Source organism: Bubalus kerabau, chromosome X, assembly GCF_029407905.1.
Source record: "Bubalus kerabau isolate K-KA32 ecotype Philippines breed swamp buffalo chromosome X, PCC_UOA_SB_1v2, whole genome shotgun sequence".
NCBI lineage: Eukaryota > Metazoa > Chordata > Mammalia > Artiodactyla > Bovidae > Bubalus > Bubalus kerabau.
In genome coordinates, this window is record NC_073647.1 from 129,319,002 (window position 1) to 129,338,440 (window position 19,439).

A 19,439-nucleotide genomic window follows, 5' to 3' on the forward strand; every position below is an offset into this window, starting at 1 on the left:
TGTGTCCCCCACATTGACAGGCAGATTCTTAACCATGGACCACCAGAGAAATGCCTGTCCACTCTTTTTTAGATTTCATTCCCATTTAGGTCACTACAGAGCACTGAGTAGAGTTCCCTGTGCTATACAGTAGGTTCTCATTCTCTGCTTAGTCACTTAGTTGTGTCCAACCCTTTGTGACCCTATGGACTGTAGCCTGCCAGGCTCCTCTGTCCATGGGATTCTCCAGGCAAGATTGCTGTAGTGGATTGCCATTCCTTCTCCGGGGGATCTTCCTGACTCAGAAATTGAACCCGGGTCTCCTCTATTGCAGGTGGATTCTTTATCATCTGAGCCACCAGGGAATAGTTACCTATTTTATACAGAGTAGTGCATATATGTCAATCTCAGTCTCCCAATTCATTCTGCTTTCCCTCTTGGTAACCATACATTTGTTTTCCATATCTGTGACTCTATTCCTGCCCTGCAAATAAGTTCACTTGTACCATTTTTCTAGCTTCCACATAACAAGCAATCTTATATGATATTTGTTTTTCTTCCTCTGACTTACTTCAGTCTGTATGACAATCTCTAGGTATACCCACGTTTCTGCAAATGGCACTATTTCTTTCATTTTTATGGCTGAGTAATACTCCATTGTATATATGTACCACATTTTTATCCATTCCTCTGTCGATGGACATTTAGGTTGCTTCCTGCTGCTGCTGCTAAGTTGCTTCAGTGGTGTCCGACTCTTTGAAACCCTGTGGACCATATCCCGCCAGGGTCCTCTGTCCATGGGATTCTCCAGGCAAGAATACTGGAGTAGGTTGCCATGCCCTTCTCCAGGTTAGGTTCCTTCCGTGTCCTGGCTATTGTAAATACTGCTACAATGAACACTGGGGAGAGAGCTTCTAGGCCCTTCCCTAAAGGCTCATCAAGAGGTGGCAAAACTGGTTCTGTGACTATGTATAACTTAAACACTTCCTGTAGCTTAAATGAGAGAAGACTAGAAGGGAAATTTTTATTAGTTATCACCTTTGAGAGTGTTGTAAATTTTCTCTCCCAATGGGGAAGGCAAAGCTAGGCAAGGGGACTTCTGAGAGCTGAGCAAGGAGTGTCTTCAAGATGTATCATTGTCCAACTGCTTGGTTACTGAACTGCAGCTGTTAATACCTATCTAGAGAGAATCTAGAGAGAATTTTAGGGCGAGTCAACCACTATCTTTGGGGTTTGGAGACCTGTGGCAACATAGACAATACTGCCTGCTTCTTGCCAGAAGAATTCTGAAGGCTGGAAGCTTGCTGAGCAGCAGTGACAGGGTACCACGTCTGTTGTTCAGCATGGCCAGGATATGTGAGTTTCTCACAGATCTAGTGACTTGCACAGAAAGTAAAAAAGGTTGAGCCTCTTGCTTGTGCCCTGCCAGTGGATATGGGGATACCGGAAGTAAGAAGTTGTGGGTATTCTACAGGAGGCAGGAAGTGAGAAATTAGAAAAGCTTGATTCATATCAAAGAACCGAGCCACAAGGAAGGTGCTGAAGAATCATACTCACCCCCTGAGAGAGCCAGCATTTGGATGCCTGTCACATAAAAGAAATTGACAGCCTAGAGAGGACTTAAAATAGCATCAAAAAGTAAAAGAGACAAGGGGCTGAGGAGAGAGAGGCCAAATAGAAGAAAGAGCATCATTTACATCCTAGGATGTGCTATCCCATCTTCTCAGTGGGAGCCTAAGAAGAGCCCCCAAATGAAACAGAGAAAGAGCTAATTTTAGACATCTGTCATGTCCAGAGAGGACAAAGCTATCCTATGATGGTACCTGTAAAGCGATAATTTACCATCTTCATTGCCACTCTCTTCCCTAGAAAAGGCTGTGGTTAGCAAAACAAGGGGAGAAATAGAAGCCTAAGGAACAGAAAGATAAGGCTTATACCTGCTTCTTTGACTTTAAGCTCCCCTCTGAGGGCAGGACTGAACTGGAGAGAGAAGAAACAATTTTAAATCAAGGTCTGAGTTTTGATCATTTTATGGAACTGTTGGTTGTGTTCCCAACCTTTTTTATAAAGTCGTAAGACTGCTTAGAATAAGACCCCATTTTCCAGTCTACCCTGCATATAGATAAAATAACATGGTTAAGTGATGGTAATAACCCATGGTAGTGGCCTTAAAGGAAATGGGGATGCCTTCCTTTTCCTAATGACTAGAATGTCATGTGGTGCTCAGCCATACTGGACCAAATATACCAGGATGGCAAGTCTAGGGATGGTGAAGAAACAGGATAGAAGGGAACTAACTCTGGCTCAGGGCTTCCCAGATGGCGCTAGTGCTAAAGAACCCACCTGCCAATGCAGGAGACGTAAGAGATCCCTGGGTTTGATCCCTGGGTCGAGAAGATCCCCTGGAAGAGGGCATGGCAACCCACTCCAGTATTCTTGCCTGGAAAATTCCATGGACGGAGGAGCCTGGTGGGCCCAAGTCCATAGAGTCTCAAAGAGTTGGACACGACTGAAGTGACTTAGCATGCAACTCTTGCTTACTTTGTGGGACAGAGCAGCTATATTAGTCCACTTATGACATGTAATAAACAAAAGCCTCAGTGCTGTACTACAATACAGGTTTATTGCTCACTCATGGTTTTGTGAGTTGGCTGAGGCAGTTCTGTTTGGTATGAATCCTTGAACTTGAAGCAGGTTTGCTACAAATGTTTTAACACACTGGTTCCCACTATGTGTGGGTGTGTAACCTGACTGAATGGCCCCCTTTCTGACCACACCCAGCTTCCAAAATAAGTGGTTCTCAACACTGCAGCTGCTCTGCTTCAGAACGTGGATCAGGTTCAGCTTGGCACTATGTGTCTCATTCTCATTCCCAGGCTGCAAGGAGACTGGAAGCTCTCAGGACAGTGGCTCCTTCCCATAGCAGCAGTTGGAAGCAGTTTGCCGTTTTCCCACTTGCAGACACAGCATCTCAAGCCTCCCTCAGAGATTCCAGCATCAGGAGATGCTGCTTCCAGCTCAGAGGTTTCAGCTCCACAATGCCCCTGGTCTAAATATCCAAGTTTTAATGGCTGGAATAATTCTAACCGCTTTCCTTGGTTCCACCAGCTCTAGGCATAGGAGCTGCTTCACGCAGTTGCTACGTCAACAATATATTATAAGAGTTCTCTTGCCTTTTCAGTCATCTAATGATCAATTCTTTAAATTCTCTCCGTGAAAATATTCGGGATGGTTTGTTTCCTGACATCTCTCCGACTAATTCATTGGACTAAATCCCATGATTGTGAGACACCCCTCAATAATTTTCTCGCCCGTAGTATCTGTCTCTCCTCATTTTTTATCATAGAATTCACTGTGCTGAACCATCATAGTTTTGTTCTTGCCCGTCTCCATCCTAGGCCAACAAATCCCTGAGGTCAGAGCACATGTCTCCTCAGTGATTGGCACATAGGAAAAACTCTGAAAAACACTGAGTTTGAATGAATGAATAAATGAAAGAGCGAAGAAAAATAAAACAGGAACAAAAGCAGCTGTTTTAGTATGAGATTTGAAAGGCTCCTGTAGCGCCAAAATGAAAGAGAAAGTTAGATGGTGCCGTGGGAAACAGGACTGTGGTTGCACACAGCAAGCGAACCGAGAACAGGATAAAGGGGCAGTTGAGGCTTTTTGCAAAGAATACTCGGTGACAGGGAGAGTAGGGAGAGGAAAGGGTTGGAGGATTCCCAGAGCCTCCAAAGTGTGCAGGTTGTTTGAGCTCTCGAGGGATGACCAAGCCTTAAGTGACGTCGCTCACTTCGCCTCCGGGTCCCGCCCAGCCCTTGCCCGGGTTTCAGTTCAGATTACTCCGCCCCCTCCGTCTCTGCCCCGCGCCTCCGGAGGATACAGGTAAAACACGGAGAACTGGGTACTAGTTCAGGAGTTGTTTTGGGCATGCGTCCTCGTCGTTCCGCGCGCAGGCGCAGTAACTTTCGTCTGGTGCTGCCCGTTTCCGATTTGGGGTAGCGTTTGAAGTCAGTTCAGGCTATCCTCATTGACCGCCTTTCCCATGGGTCCCCGCCCTCCCGTGTGTGTGGGGGAAGCCTCGCGAGATCGCCATCGGCCGTCCCCGGCGGCGCCATCTTTGTGCCTGGCGAGCGACGGCGCTCAACGCGAGCCCTGAAGCTGGAGGTTCGCTTGCCAAGCTCTCGCCGAGACCGGATCCAGGAAATACGAGGCGGGCCTCGGTGGGAGGGACGCACTGAAGGAGGAGGGAGGGAAGGGGGCGGCGGCGGTTCTCACCGGACTCGGGCCCCGCTCGGCGCGCACCCAAGGGGGGTCGGGCGGGGAAGCGGCGCCGGGCCCGGACCCCCCGCGGGAGCTGGCGACTGGTGTGAAGGCGAGGCGGCGGCAGCGGCGAACAGGGAGCAGCGGCTGCGGGTGAGTGTCTGCGAGGAGGCCCGGCACCTGCCCGAGCTGGGGCGTCGGGAGTGGCCCCGGGGTCGTCTCGGTGACCCCGCTCCAGGGCGGTGGGCGTGTGCTGGTCTGCAGGTGTCTCGGGGACTCGTCTCGGCCTGAGGCTGCGGCGGACTCGGAGCACTGCAGGGCTGCCGGAGGTCTGCGCAGGGCCTGGCGCGCCCGCCCGGGACGCCCCGGGAGGCCGAGAAGAGAGGGAGTGGCCGGGGGCCTGGGTTGGCCTTCGCCCCCCAGCAGAGGGGATGATCTTCCTCGCCGGGACCCTGGGCATTGCAAATAGTGAACCTCTGTGTACTGGCTTCAAGCCCCCCAAAAGCGTTTGGGAATGAAGACTAGCGAGGTTGGGGTTGTTGAGGGTGTTGAGAGAACCTGGGGAAGACTAGTAGCGATAGGAATTAATTGTTCTTAAAGACGTTTGCCAATGATTGTTGGCAGGTGTGGAGTAAGGCGAACATACTGTCGACGTTCGTTTAAAGAATATCACGCAAGCAGTCCTCTGAGGTCCAAAACAGAGTTATTCCCAGTTGGAGTTCTGTAGTTTAGTGCTGTGTGGCAGCTCATTAAAGTGCCTAAATAAACGCAGGACTTGGTGGTGGTGGTGGTGGGGGGGGGGGTGGCGGTGGATGGGGGACAAGGTAGGTTAAAAAGTAAGCTGCATGTAAAATCAAAAGTTCATACTGTGGATGCAAAGCATTTTTGTTCTTACTGAAACGTAATTTATTTTAAATTGCTTAAGACAACTTGTCACCTTTGGTCCAGACACGGCTTGTCAATTCCATGAGTTCCTTAGTGACATTTGTCAATCAGACAGTAATTTTGCTTGTCATGCATTCTGGTTTGTAAAAGAACAAGAATGAATGGGAAAGAAGAACAACTTGACCAACTTCGTTTCTTTTACACACTTTTTCCTTTTGGAACGATAAGGGGATTTAGTTTATGTCTTTGCTTTGCAGATATTTTGCAACAATATAACCAGAACATTTGTAAGAAGAAAGAAACATTTCTATTAAGAAAGGGCTTTTGAGAGGAGAGTTTAATGTTTCACAGTATTCGCTTTTAAAGGCATCATCCTAGCTTTTAAAAGCAGTACCATAGGCATCACCCCTGGTAAAGTTTTTTTTTTTTTTTTTTTAACGTACCTAAAATTTTTGTTATTGGAGTATAGATGATTTACAGTGTTGTGTTAGCCATGGTAAGTTTTGTGATGGTCTCTTTTATGAATACCTGAAGAATGCAAACATATATACATATATAATTTTAAATGCCTCTATGATAGGGAGTGTTTGAATTTTAGCACATTCCCCCTTACAGCTTTCTTAATCAACAGACTTTAGTGAAGGTAAATATTACGTATGTGATTTTTATCTTTACATTTGACAGGACGTAATAATCTGTGTTCTGTCACTCTGAATTTTCTTCCACATGTTTCTTTGACACTGTCAACACACTCTGTACAGTTTGTATTGGAGCAAAGGGAGCAGACATTGAGTATTCAGACACTGGGCTTGGTGGGTTATGTATGTTTGCATTTAATCCTCATAGGTACCGTGTGCTAAAGGTAATAATATTATCTTTGTTTTACAGATAAGGACACTAACCTCCAGTATTCTTCAGTAACTTTCCTGAGTAGGTCATATAGCTGGTAAATTGTGGAGCTAGAACTCAAACTGATGTGTGTCTGATTCTAGAATATGTGCTTTTTCTACTGTACTCTGCATAAGTATATGTGCTGACTAATACACATTTTGGGAAAATGGAAATTTTTATTACAAAGAAATCTTTCAGTTCTGTTGGTAATCTTGAATGCAGTCAGTGTCCTTGGTTGAAAATTATCTATTTTTTTTCCTTTTCATATGTGTCAATTTTCTAGCCAGGGTAGCATTTTAGCACAAGCCTGCTGATTGGTGAGAATTCCTAGTAGCCGCTAGTGACCTATCTGAAATTCAGATATTTTCAGTAACTTTGCCTTCAGTTTCAGCATGCCAAAGATACTTCAGAGATCAAATATCTTGTTTATTCTGGTCCTGAGTAGTTTTTGAAATTATATGACTAAAATAAAATATAAACTATTATAAGGATTTGAATTTGCTTTATCATAACTTGAAGGTTTACGCACACATATCCACCCACCTACTCACCCAACCACCTACCTTCTCCAGCAAGTGAAGTACTTTATAGCAGATGCTGTTTTTCTTCTCTTTAATTTAGTACAGAGGTTTTGGACCGAATTTGTATTTTGCAGAAAAATACAGCAGCTGTTCTGGGATCCAGCATAATCTTTAATGGGTCTAGGGAGTGAAAGACCATGTTGGTGAAACAGTAGAAACATCTTGCCAGTGCGTTCACTTTTGTCCCCCACTGGTTTGTGCTCTTGTATGTTTGTCACAATGCTGAACTTGCCTACCTGACCGTTATCTCTGCTCAAGAGAGAGTTCAACTGGAAGAGTAGCCACTGAAAGCTGAAATTAAAAAAAAAAAAAAGAAAACAAATGCTAAGTGCCGGCACTCATCTTCTAGCAGGTCATTTGGTTAAGTTTACCTGTCAAATTAATTAACCCAGGCTGGAAGTTCTGGAAACATGGGCATAAGAGGGTGGAGGAAAAAGAAGTCCTGTGCTCCTCAGCATCTGTTCATGTTTTATGGAGTTTGGAGCTTTGCTTGTAATATAATATCTTGAAGACTTCATGGGTCATATTTGGTAATGATTGAGCAAGTTTTTCTTAATAGGTACACTCCCAAGAACGGGTTAAATAATTCCTTATTTGTGAAGGTTAATTACTCATGATATTTGGGCTACTGGGCCAAAAAAGTCAATAAATGATAATGTAAGTGAGAGCTCACCAAGTAAATAAAAAAGCCTTTCTTAAATGATTTATATTGCCACTGTATTAAAAAAAGATACCAGGAAATTGTCTCATATGTATTTAGAAGTTTAGCTTCATACCTTCCTCATAATAAGCCTCAGTTTATTACCGTGACCACAGATATTCATGTCGGAAAGTGAAATGGTCCTGATGAAATATTTGAAACTGTCAAAATGAATTCTAAATATATAAGAACATATATGAAACTTTGATTCATTGGCAGTTCTGTTAATTTATTTGTCTGACCCTCCAATATCTTACTTCCCCCCTGCTTCAAATTTCTGTCTTTACTTTCCTTCCTCTCTTTCTGACCCTGTTTTTGTTGGTACCTGGAGCTTTCCCTTAGTTCTCAGTTAACACTGAGGTCCTCGGCAGAATGGATGATGACAAAGAGGGCAACGAAACTCTTCTGGTCCACTCCCCTTCTCCAGATCCACGTGCTCTATGAGGTCAAGAGGGACCCGGTCAAGACCCCTTAACTCACTGCATTCTTGCACAGTAGAATAAGAGTAGCCAGAAAGAGGGAGGCTTTGTCAAGACTCTTCCTGTGGTTTCTTTCTTTTCCTTGTCTCTCCTAAGCATTAAGGGGGAAAGCTTGTAACAGCCCATCTGCTGTGGGAGTAGCCACTGTTCCCTCATTGTCTTTTGCAGTCCAGCCAACCCTCACAGGCTTTGCTTTGCTCCTTTTAGCTGCCATCCCACCCTTCTTCCTTTACTCCCAAGTAGGTGTTGCCTTCTCATCCCAGGATCTCCTTCCACCACAGTGCTGTCTTTTTGTCTTTCTAACTCTGAAGCCTAGTACACTGTCCACTGCCCTCTTTTATACCTTTCCTCCTGCTTGGCCTTGATCATGGAAGCCTAGGCCTGTGGTTCTAGGGGAGCTGACTCAGTTAAGAGGAGGGAAGAATTCTTTTCTACTTCCAAGGTTTAGTGGGGCAGGGATATTCTTTTATTCTTGACTGCTAAATGAGTTTTCTGATAGAAACATTGCTCTTGAAGGTTCAGTATTTTATACTTCTGTATGCTTATGGTTGTTTAAGCTTTAGTGGACTGTCTTGGAAGCTTGGCACATTGGATCTTTGTTTCCTGGGAAGGCAAGTTCGAGGCTCAGGTAGATGACTGAAAAAACCAGCTTGCACTCCAGAAGTTGTTTGGGGTGGTGTGCTTTTTGTTACTCAGTGGAATGGTAGGGAGCAGATGTTTAGCTATCCAAAATTACATGTTAGGGGAATCAGGTGGCTCTTTGCAGAGATAAGCTGATAGTCTTTTTAGATGGTCAGTGGAGAATTTCTGAATTTAGATACGTGTTTTGAAATACAATTGAAGTTCAGTCTATCCAGGATTAATGTTTGTCCTTGGAGCAGATGTTACAGTGTTGTGGAAAGAACAGAGTTTTTCTTTATCATGAAAGAATATTTTGTTCCCACTATTTCTTGCTGCTGTTCTGAAACTTTTCAAGGGTATTGGAACTATTGCAGTTATTTTACCCAAGTTTCTTTACTTAGTGATAAACATGGACAGTGTGTTTTAAGTTTTACTAGTTTGTTGTTGAAGTTGCATGCTGTTACCACCATTTGTATTGTTCAAACAAGGAATTTCAAAGTGATAAAAGCAAAGCAAAATACATTTAAATTTTGTTATCCCTAAATGTGTTCAGTCTTAGCTTGTTTGAAGGACATATTGCTAATAAGTGCTTCCCTGATAGCTCAGTTGGTAAAGAATCCGCTTTCAATTCAGAAGACCCCAGTTCGATTCCTGGGTTGGGAAGATCCACTGGAGAGGGGATGGGCCACCCACTGCAGTATTCTTGGGCTTTCCTTGTGGCTCAGCTGGTAAAGAATCTACCTGCAATGTGGGAGACCTGGGTTTGATCCCTGCGTTGGGAAGATCCCCTGGAGATGGGAACGGCTACCCACTCCAGTATTCTGGCCTGGAGAATTCCATGGACTGTATAGTCCATGGGGTTGCAAAGAGTCAGACACGACTTTCACTTATTCCTACTAAAAGGCAAGATGGGCCCCGCTTTTTTGTCTCCAAGCCACTCATTTAAAAAATGAATTAGAGTTAAGTGCCCTTTGTTGCGGAGAAGGCAATGGCACCCCACTCGAGTACTCTTGCCTGTAAAATCCCATGGACGGAGGAGCCTGGTGAGCTGCAGTCCATGGGGTCACGAAGAGTTGGACACGACTGAGCGACTTCACTTTCACTTTTCACTTTCCTGCATTGGAGAAGGAAATGGCAACCCACTCCAGTGTTCTTGCTTGGAGAATCCCAGGGACAGGGGAGCCTGGTGGGCTGCCGTCTATGGGGTCGCACAGAGTCGGACACGACTGAAGTGACTTAGTAGCAGCAGCAGCCCTTTGTTGAAGGTGGTGAAGAATCCACCGGCCAGTGCTGGAGACACTGGTTTGATCCCTGGGTCAGAAAGATCCCCTGGAGGAGGGCATGGCAACCCACTCCAGTAGTCTTGCCTGGAGAATCCCATGGTCAGAGGAGCCTTGCAGGCTACAGTCCACTGAGTCACAAAAAGTTGGACATGACTGAGCCACCAAGCACACTCTCATGCCCTTTGTTTAAGAGTTTACCAAATTATTTAATTACACACAGATTGCAGTGGTTAAAATATAATCTCTAGGGGTAAAATGCTCAAATATTCAAATCTTACTTTTCACACTAACTAGCTCTGTGATCTTGGGCAAGTTGCTTAATCTCTGACCTGTTTCCTCATTTTTGAAATTGGGATAATGTAATATCCACCTCACAGGACCTTCATGAAGGTTAAATGAGCCAGAGGATGTGTAGTATTTAGAACATGCCTGGCAATGGTAAATGCTCAAAAAGAGTTAGTTCTGTTATTACTTTATCATCATCATTATTACTGCTGCTATTACTACTTTAGCTACCTTCTGATATGATTCCCCTTCTGTTCTGGGGGTTTGTATGTGTAAGATATATTTGTTTATTGTGTAATAGTTTTTTAATGCAAAACTTGGGGGGAGTGGCAGGGAGAGCAGTATATTCATTGTTGGATACATCCAAAATTGGCCACAGCATAGAAAATCCATAAAATATTAAACTAATTTTTTCCAATAACACGGTTTCTATTATGTTAGATAAAAGGAACTGTGCCACTTTGACATTATGAGCAAAACTGGGTTATTTGAGTAACCACAGAGTCTTTATTAAAATTTGTGTAAGTATAAGGCCAGAGTCTATGTAGACAGAGCCTTAATTTCTAAATGGTTCATTTATAAGTATTACTTTTTGAAAATCAGCACCAATTTCCCACAGAAATAATGTCCCATATGGCCTTCAGATTCCCAGGCCAGCCCAACATATCTGAATTTGAGGACTGATAGTACTATAAAAACGAACTTCTGTGTTTAACAATGTCTCAACAAGAATATGCACTGCGTTCATCAGGTACAGAGAGATTATGAGCACAATCTTGAAGATGGTGTGTTGGGGTCACATTTGTTCACAATTCTAGCAAGGACTCCCAAGCCTTGTGCAGAGAAATTTCTTTTGTGGTGGAAGCTAAGCACAGGGTAAGTAGTGGGACCTGGTCTCTAGAAGGGAGGAGGTTTTTCTTGGCTTGCCTCCTCAAAAAGCTGTGTAGTGTAGTTGTTGTTGTTCAGTCGCTAAGTTGTATCTGAATCTTTGTGACCCCATGGATTGCAGCATGCCTAGTGGTTGCTGTCAAATTTCTGTTCTGTCACGGAACTTCTCGTGTAAAATGTAGATGTAAGTACTGCTTACTTTACAAGGTTTGGGGCAGTGTTAAATGTGTTAATAAATATAAAGCAATTAAAACAGCACCTGGCCCATTGGTGAGTGCATAAGAAATGTAATATGTGTGTGTATGTGTGTGTGTATTATTAAGCTTTGGCTGTTCATTGCACATATCTGTTGTAGTAAAATAGGATTATTCTCCTCTTCTTCCACTGAGAAATACTTTCATAGCTTTTCATTTTCATCCCTGCCTAAAATAAGCATCTTTTTTTTTGAGGCTTTTCTGGGAGTTTATTTTATAATATTGAAGCATTGGAGAAATAGGTGACTCTTTACTCTTTAAGTAAAGAGTCCCTTCTGTGTGTATCTCCTCATCCCCGTTTTAGGTCTTGTAGGGATGTGGAGATGCATTGCCTGAAAATACTGACTGTGGATCAGAATTAAGGTATAAATGTTTTGACTTCTGGTAGTTCTTGCTAAGTCATTTTTTAAAAAATAGGCAAAAATAGAACAGAGTTCCCATATACTCTTCATCCAGGTGTATATAGCAGTGGTACATTTGTCAAAACTAAGACACTAACGTTGGTTTATTATTATTAGCTAAACTGAGATTTATTTGATTTCACTAGTTTTCCCACTACTGTCCTGCTCTGTTTTAGGATCCATATGAAGGTACCATGTTGCATTTAGTTACTAGGTCATTTTTAATCTTTAGGGGATACATTTCTGTGGCCATAAAACCATTTTCTGATGGAATCTTTCTGCAGGTCCTCAAAATGCCAGGTGTTTCCCCTGGTGATGTCTAGTTCAGGGATTCATCTTGGCAGTGAACTTTATAGTTTGAAATAAAAGAAGAGTCCTACGATAGAGGAAAGAAAAAGTTTGAAGTCCACTGCTTTCAGGGCAAAGCACAGAAATTAAATAGCAAAAATTTTAAAAAGCAGGTATGATATAATATGCTAATTACCAAAAAATATTGCTACAGCTCTCAAACCAACTGGAGATTCTTAAACTTACAGTGACAGTGGTTTGTAATTATTCAAACCTCAAAAGATAAATTGATTTATATCCAGTTTAGTGACTAATGCTGATTCATAAAGATGCAAGACATAAAGATGCTATGGTGTTAGGGTGGAGCCTAAAGCATTTTTATAATTTAGAAATATGTTGGACTAAATGGGTTATTTCATGTACTGTTTGTTCAATTTCGATGGATTTAGCTTCAGAATGACAAGACATCTTTTAAAATCGTTAAAGATATATAAAAGAAATAATTCATATTGGATATAGAAGCTAACTGGAATGAATTGCAGAAAGTACTTGTAATTCTGGTTGAGAAATTAATGTTAAGTTTGTACAATAACTTGTTGCTAATTTAGCACATTTATGTTTATTTATATGTATTGACCTCAGTGTGAGGTCATAATTGATCATTATTTTGTCTTTTTCAGGAGTACTGTATGCTATAGGTGCCATTGTCATTCTAAATTATTACTTATGCCTTACATTTGATGTCAGTCATCATTTAGTGTAAACAGAAAGTTATCTGTTAGGTTGCACATCATGAACTTTACTTTAGAAAGTCTTATCTTTTCTGCTCCAGAAATAGTATTTGGCTATTAGTCACGGATGGCAAACAAATTAATTTTGTGTTGGTAACATTTGGATGAAAATGTTTTAATTGAATGTGGTATGTGTTAAGGGGCCCTGCCAATAAACAAACCCTTGGTGGGTTGAAGTGCCCTAGAACTTATAGAAAACTGGGAGAGGGGAGAACTTAAATATTTTCAGTTGTTTCTACTTATTAAGAGCTGCTTATGACCTTGGACAAATTACCCAATTTCAAAGGACCTTAGTTTCTTTGTTTGTGAATTTAGGAGATTTGACTAGATGTGTCAGTCTATTCATTTCTAAGATTTGAAAGAACCTCTTATTTAATGAAAAGCTATATAGCACAGGGAACTATATTCAGTATCCTGTGATAAACCATAATGAAGAAAAATGTGAAAAAGAATGTATATATAACTGAATCACTTTGCTGTACTGCAGAAATTAAGACAACATTGTAAATCAACTTACTTGAATAAAATAAACTAAAACCCTTATAAGATCATGTTGCTTGTCTTGCATCTTTATGAATCAGCATTAGTCACTAAACTGGATATAAATCAATTTATCTTTTGAGGTTTGAATAATTACAAACCACTGTCACTGTAAGTTTAAGAATCTCCAGTTGGTTTGAGAGCTGTAGCAATATTTTTTGGTAATTAGCATATTTTTTTTTTAACTGTATCATTTATTTATTTTTCTTCAAAATGACATTCTTCTTCTCAAATTAAGCATATTTATGTGACTAATAGCATTAAAATTACTCAAGGCAAAGTATATGGCTACTCTAAGTAGATAATTTTTCTTGGGTAAAGTTCCTCAGTCAGTTTTAGCCGGGCATCGTTACAAGTTGAATCTGTACAAATATTGGGAAGCTTTGATTAGTCATGTAATTAGCATATTATATCATACCTGCTTTTTAAAATTTTTGCTATTTAATTTCTGAGCTTTGCCCTGAAAGCAGTGGACTTCAAACTTTTTTGCTCTTGTATCCTCTAATCAGTTTTGAAAATGAGGTACCCCTTTTTGTACCCTTTTGGTCACTTACTGCCCTCTAACCATTTCCCTGACTTTTAACACCAGAGATTGTTTTTGCCTATTTTGTATTTTATATAAATAGAATCCTACTGTAGTCTCTTGTGCAACATTAGAATATAGATAAACCTCAAATTATGAATATGAGATTTATCTACATTGTGTATAGTTGTTACCTGTTCTTTCTCATTACTGTATATTTCATTGTGTGAATATATCAATATATCCATCAACTACTGTTGATGGATATGTAGGTAGGTCTCAGTTTTTGACCTTGGAGTAGGCAAAAATTTCTTAAACAGGACTTTTTCAATGATATATATTTGTTTTAGAGTTGTGACTAGAGAATGAGAAAACTGGCTTGGCATCTGACAATTTTGCAACCGTTAATATATGGTAAAATGTTTTACTTTATAAATCTTGAAGTGTCGATATTTATAACTAGATCTAGGTGTTGTGCTTTTATAACTGTTTTCGGTAGAATTCCTTCAGAAATGCGTCATGTACTTCCTTGCTTATTTTGACTTGCTGATTTGTAGAAGTTCTTTACTATATGCTAGAAATGAGCTCTCACTGTGTATATATACCATAGTTCGCTTCATTCATTCCTTGATGGACACTTAGGTTGTTCCCATATTTTCACCATTATAAATAATGCTGCAGTGAACATGGAGGTGCATATAACTTTCCAAATTAGTGGTTTTGTTTTCTTTAGATAAATACCCCAACAGAATTACTGTACTGTATGCTAGTTTTATTTTTAATATTTTTGAGAAACCTCCCTACTGTTTTTCATAGTGGCTGCACCAATTTAAATTACCACCAACAGTGCACAAGCATTCACTTTTCTCTGCATCCTTGCCAGCATTTGTTATTTCTTGTCTTTTTAATAATAGTCATTCTGATAGATGTGAGGTGGTCTCTCATTGTGGTTTTGATTTACATTTCCCTGATGATTAGTGATGTTAAGCAGCTTTTCATGTACCTTTTGGCCATCTGTATGTCTTCTTTGGAATAATGTCTATTCATATCTTCTGCCAGTTTTTTAATCAGATTTTTTTCCATGTTATTGAGTTATGTGAGTTCTTTGTTTATTTTGAATATTAGTCCTTTATCAGATATGTGATTTGAAAATACTTTCTCCCATTCTATAGGTTGCTTTTTCATTTCTTAATGGTTTCTTTCTGTGTGTAGAAGCATTTTTGTTTTGAAGTAATCCCACTTGTTTTTTTGCTTTTGATGTCAAGTCTAAAAATAATTACCAAGACCTATGTCAAGGAGCTTACTGTCTATGTTTTCTTCTAGGACTTTTATGGTTTAGAGCATTATGTTCAAGTCTTTAATACATTTTGAATTAATGTTTGTGTATAGTGTAATACAGTGGTCCATTTATTGTTTTGCATGTGACTGTCCAGTTTTCTCAACACCATTTATTGAAGAGACTGTGTCATTTTCCCAATATATATTCTTGGCTTCTGTGTTGTAATGGAATATCTGTTCCATTGATCTATATGTCTGTATTTATGCCAACTCCATACTGTTTTGATTAGTATAGCTTTGTAATATAGTTTGAAACCGGGAAGCATGATGCTTCCAGCATTTTTATTTCTCACAATTGCATTGATTATTGGAGGTCTTTGGTGATTGCATATAAATTTTAGGATTGTTTGTTCTCTTTGTGAAAAATACCATTGGAATTTTGATAGGAATTTCATTGAATCTGTGGATTGCTTTAGGTAGTATGAACATTTTAACAATAGTAATTTTCCCAATTCATGGGCATGTACTATCTTTTTTTCTGTCTTCAGTTTCTTTCAACAGTGTCTTGTAGTTTTCAGTATATACATCTTTAACCTCCTTCATTAGATTTATTCCTTGGTAGTTTATTCTTTTTGATGTGGTTGTAAATGGGATTGTCTTCTTAATTTCTCTGTGCTGTGCTGTACTTAGTCGCTCAGTCATGTCCAACTCTTTGTGACCCCACGGACTATAATATAGCCCACTAGGCTCCTCTGTCCATGGGGGATTCTCCACGCAAGAATACTGGAGTGGATTGCCATGCCCTCCTTCAGGGGATCTTCCTGACTCAGGGATCTAACCTAGGTCTTCCGCATTGCAGGTGGATTCTTTACTGACTGAGGCATCATTTTATTAGTATAACAAAAGTTTTTTCTGTATTGATTTTGTATCTTTTAGTTTTATTAAATTCGTTTATTGGTTGTAACAGTTTTTTGATGGAGTCTTAAGAGTTTTCTATATATGATACCATGTCATCTGCAAATATTGATAGTTCTTCTTTGTTTCCATTTTGAATGCTTTTTATTTCTCGCCTAATTTTTTGGCTAGGTCTTCCAATGCTAGGAAGAAAATGGCAGAAAATGGAGAAGGAAATGGCAACCCACTCCAGTACTCTTGCCTGGAAAATCCCATGGACAGAGAAGCCTGGTAGACTACAGTCCATGGGATCGCAAAGAGTCAGACACGACTGAGCGACTTCACTTCACTTCCAGTGCTACATTGGATAAAAGTGATGAGAGTGGACACTTTTAGCTTGTTCCTGATCATAGAGGAAAAACTTTCAGCTTTATACTTTTGAATATGATGTTAGCGGTAGACCTGTACATATATCTTTCCACTCCCTCTGTACCCACTTTCTTGAGAATTTTAATCATGAATGAATGTTGAATTTTGTCAAATGTTTTTTCTGCATCTATTGAGATGATAATATGATTTTTATCCTTTATCTTGTTAATGTAGTACATTGTATTGACTGATTTGCAGGTATTGCACCATCCTTGCCTCCCTGGAATAAACCCTTTGATTATAATATATGGTTCTTTTAATGTACTGTTGATTTTCATTTGCTAATATTTTGTTGAGAATTTTTCCTCTGTGTTCATCAAGGATATTGGACTGTAGTTTTCTTTGTTTTGGTATCCTTGTCTAGTTTTAGTATCAGCCCAATTCTGGCCTTTTAAAATGAGTTTGGAAGTGTCCTCTTCTGGTTTTTGTTGTTATTGTTGTTGTTTTTTTCTCCCTTCTGTTTTTTGGAAAGAGTTTGGGAGGGATTTGTATTAATTCTTCTTTGAATGTTCAGTAGACTTCACCAATGGAGCTCTCAGATCCTGGACTCTTCTTTGTTGGGAGATTTTTGGTTACTGATTCAGTCTCCCTAATAGTAATTGATCTATTCACATTTTCTATTTCTTCATGATTAATTCTTGGAAGATTGTTTGTAGGAATTTATTCATTTCTTTCAGGTTGTCCCCTTTATTGGTATTTAATTGTTCATTGTGGTCTCTTACGATCCTTTGTATTTCTGTGGTATCCCTTGTAAAGGTTTGTCAGTTTTGTCTACTTTTTCAAAGAACCACCTCTTAGTTTCATTGATCTTTTCTGTTGTAATTTTGGTCTCTATTTCATTCATTTCCACTCTGATCTTTGTTATTTCCTTCATTCTACTAACTTTGGACTTTTTTTTTCTTCTTCTTCTAGTTCCTTGAAGTGTAATGTTCTGTTGTTTATTTGCATCTTTCTTGTTTCTTCAGGTAGGCCTTTGTTACTATGAACTTCCCTCTTAGAACTACTTTGTTGAACCTCATAATTTTGGTGTATTTTAATATTCATTTGTCTCAAGGTATTTTTTGCATGTGTGTGTTAGTTGCTCAATCGTGTCTGACTCTTTGCATCCCCATGGCCTGTAGCCCACCATGCTCTTCTGTTCATGGAATTCTCCAGGCAAGAGTACTGGAGTTGGTAGCCATTTCCTTCTCCAGGGGAATCTTCCCAACCCAGGGATTGAATCCAGGTCTCCTACATTGCAGGCAGATTCTTTATCATCTGAGCCACCAGGGATTTTTCTGTTGACCTATTTAGTTGTTCAGTAACATGTTGTTTAATCTCACGTTAGTGAATTTTTCAGTTGTCCTGTGATTGATTTCTAATTTATACCATGTTTGGGAAAGATGCTTGATATGGGTTTATTTCTTCATAAGACTGGTAAGTTACATTTTTTAATGGCTGAGTTATACTCCATGTATATATGTACATCTTCTTTACCCATTCCTCTGTTGATGGACATTTAGATTGCTTCCATGTCATAGTTACTGATAATAAGAGTGCTGCAGTAAATATTGGAATGTATGTATCCTCTCAGACCATGCTTTTCTCCAGATATATGCCCAAGAGTGGGATTGCAGGGTCATACGGCTTTATTTTTAGTTTGAGGAATGTCTATACTGTTCTCTATAGTAGCTGTACCAATTTATATTCCCATTGACAGTGTTGGAGGGTTCCTTTTTCTCCACACCCTCTCCAGCATTTATTTGTAGACTTTTTGATGATGGCTGTTCTGAGTGGTGTGAGGTGATACCTCATTGTAGTTGTGATTTGCATTTGACACCACCCTTATGGCAGAAAGTGAAGAGGAACTAAAAAGCCTCTGGATGAAAGTGAAAGAGGAGAGTGAAAAAGTTGGCTTAAAGCTCAACATTCAGAAAACAAAGATCATGGCATGTGGTCCCATCACTTCATGGGAAATAGATGGGGAAACAGTGGAAACAGTGTCAGACTTTATTTTTTGGGGCTTCAAAATTACTGCAGATGGTGATTGCAGCCATGAAATTAAAAAACGCTTACTCCTTGGAAGGAAAGTTATGACCAACCTAGATAGATTATTGAAAAGCAGAGATATTACTTTGCCAACAAAGATCCATCTAGTGAAGGCTATGGTTTTTCCTGTGGTCATGTATGGATGTGAGAGTTGGACTGTGAAGAAAGCTGAGTGCCAAAGAATTGATGCCCTTGAACTGTGGTGTTGGAGAAGACTCTTTGAGAGTCCCTTGGACTGCAAGGAGATCCAACCAGTCCATTCTAAAGGAGATCAGTCCTGGGATTTCTTTGGAAGGAATGATGCTAAAGCTGAAACTCCAGTACTTTGGCCACCTCATGCGAAGAGTTGACTCATTGGAAAAGACTCTGATGCTGGGAGGGATTGGGGACAGGAGGAGAAGGGGACGACAGAGGATGAGATGGCTGGATGGCATCACCGACTCGATGGACGTGAGTTTGAGTGAACTCCGGGAGTTGGTGATGGACAGGGGGGCCTGGTGCAATTCATGGGGTCGCAAAGAGTCAGACACAACTGAGCGACTGAACTGAATAATTAGTAATGTTGAGCATCTTTTCATGTTTCTCTTGGTCATCTGTGTGTCTTCTTTGGAGACGTGTGTATTTAGGTCTTCCACTCATGTTTTGGTTGAGTTGTTTTTTTGGTATTGAGCTGCATGAGCTGTTTGTAGATTTGGAGATTTATCCCTTCTTGGTCACATAGTTTGCAAATATTTTCTGCCATTCTGTGAGTTGTCTTTTCATTTTGTTTATGGTTGCCTTTGCAAAGGCTTTTGAGTATAATTAAGTCCCATTTGTTTATTTTTGTGTTTATTTCCATTACTTAGAAGATCGAGAAAGATACTTCTGTGATTTATGTCAAAGAGTGTTCTTCATATATTTTCCTCTAAGAGTTTTATAGTATCAGGTTTTATGTTTAGGTCTTTGATTCATTTTGAGTTTATTATTGTAAATGGTATTAAAGAATGTTCCAGTTTATTATTTTTATTCCTTTATTGTTTGACAGTTTATGGCTGTGTAGGATCTTTGTCACATATGGAGTTTCTCTAGTTGGTGTGAGCAGGGGCTACTCTTCATTGCTGTGTGGGCTTCTCATTGCAGTAGCTTCTATTGTTGTGGAGCACAGACTCTAGGTGTGCA

At 40.3% G+C, this 19,439-nt stretch overlaps 1 protein-coding gene across 12 annotated transcripts in view; it reads left to right on the plus strand.

Annotated features, from left to right (window-relative positions):
• The first annotated feature begins 2,311 nt into the window (after window positions 1-2,311).
• Window positions 2,312-19,439, plus strand: part of TAB3 (TGF-beta activated kinase 1 (MAP3K7) binding protein 3) — a 95,259-nt gene continuing 78,131 nt past the window's right edge. For 6 of the 12 annotated variants that reach the window (XM_055564268.1, XM_055564266.1, XM_055564269.1 and 3 more), the window contains exon 1: window positions 2,319-4,395. The gene's annotated coding sequence lies outside the window, so the exon portion shown is untranslated. Of the gene's footprint in view, window positions 4,396-19,439 lie in introns of all 12 variants that reach the window. The other 6 variants (XM_055564272.1, XM_055564278.1, XM_055564273.1 and 3 more) reach the window with 5 other exon arrangements.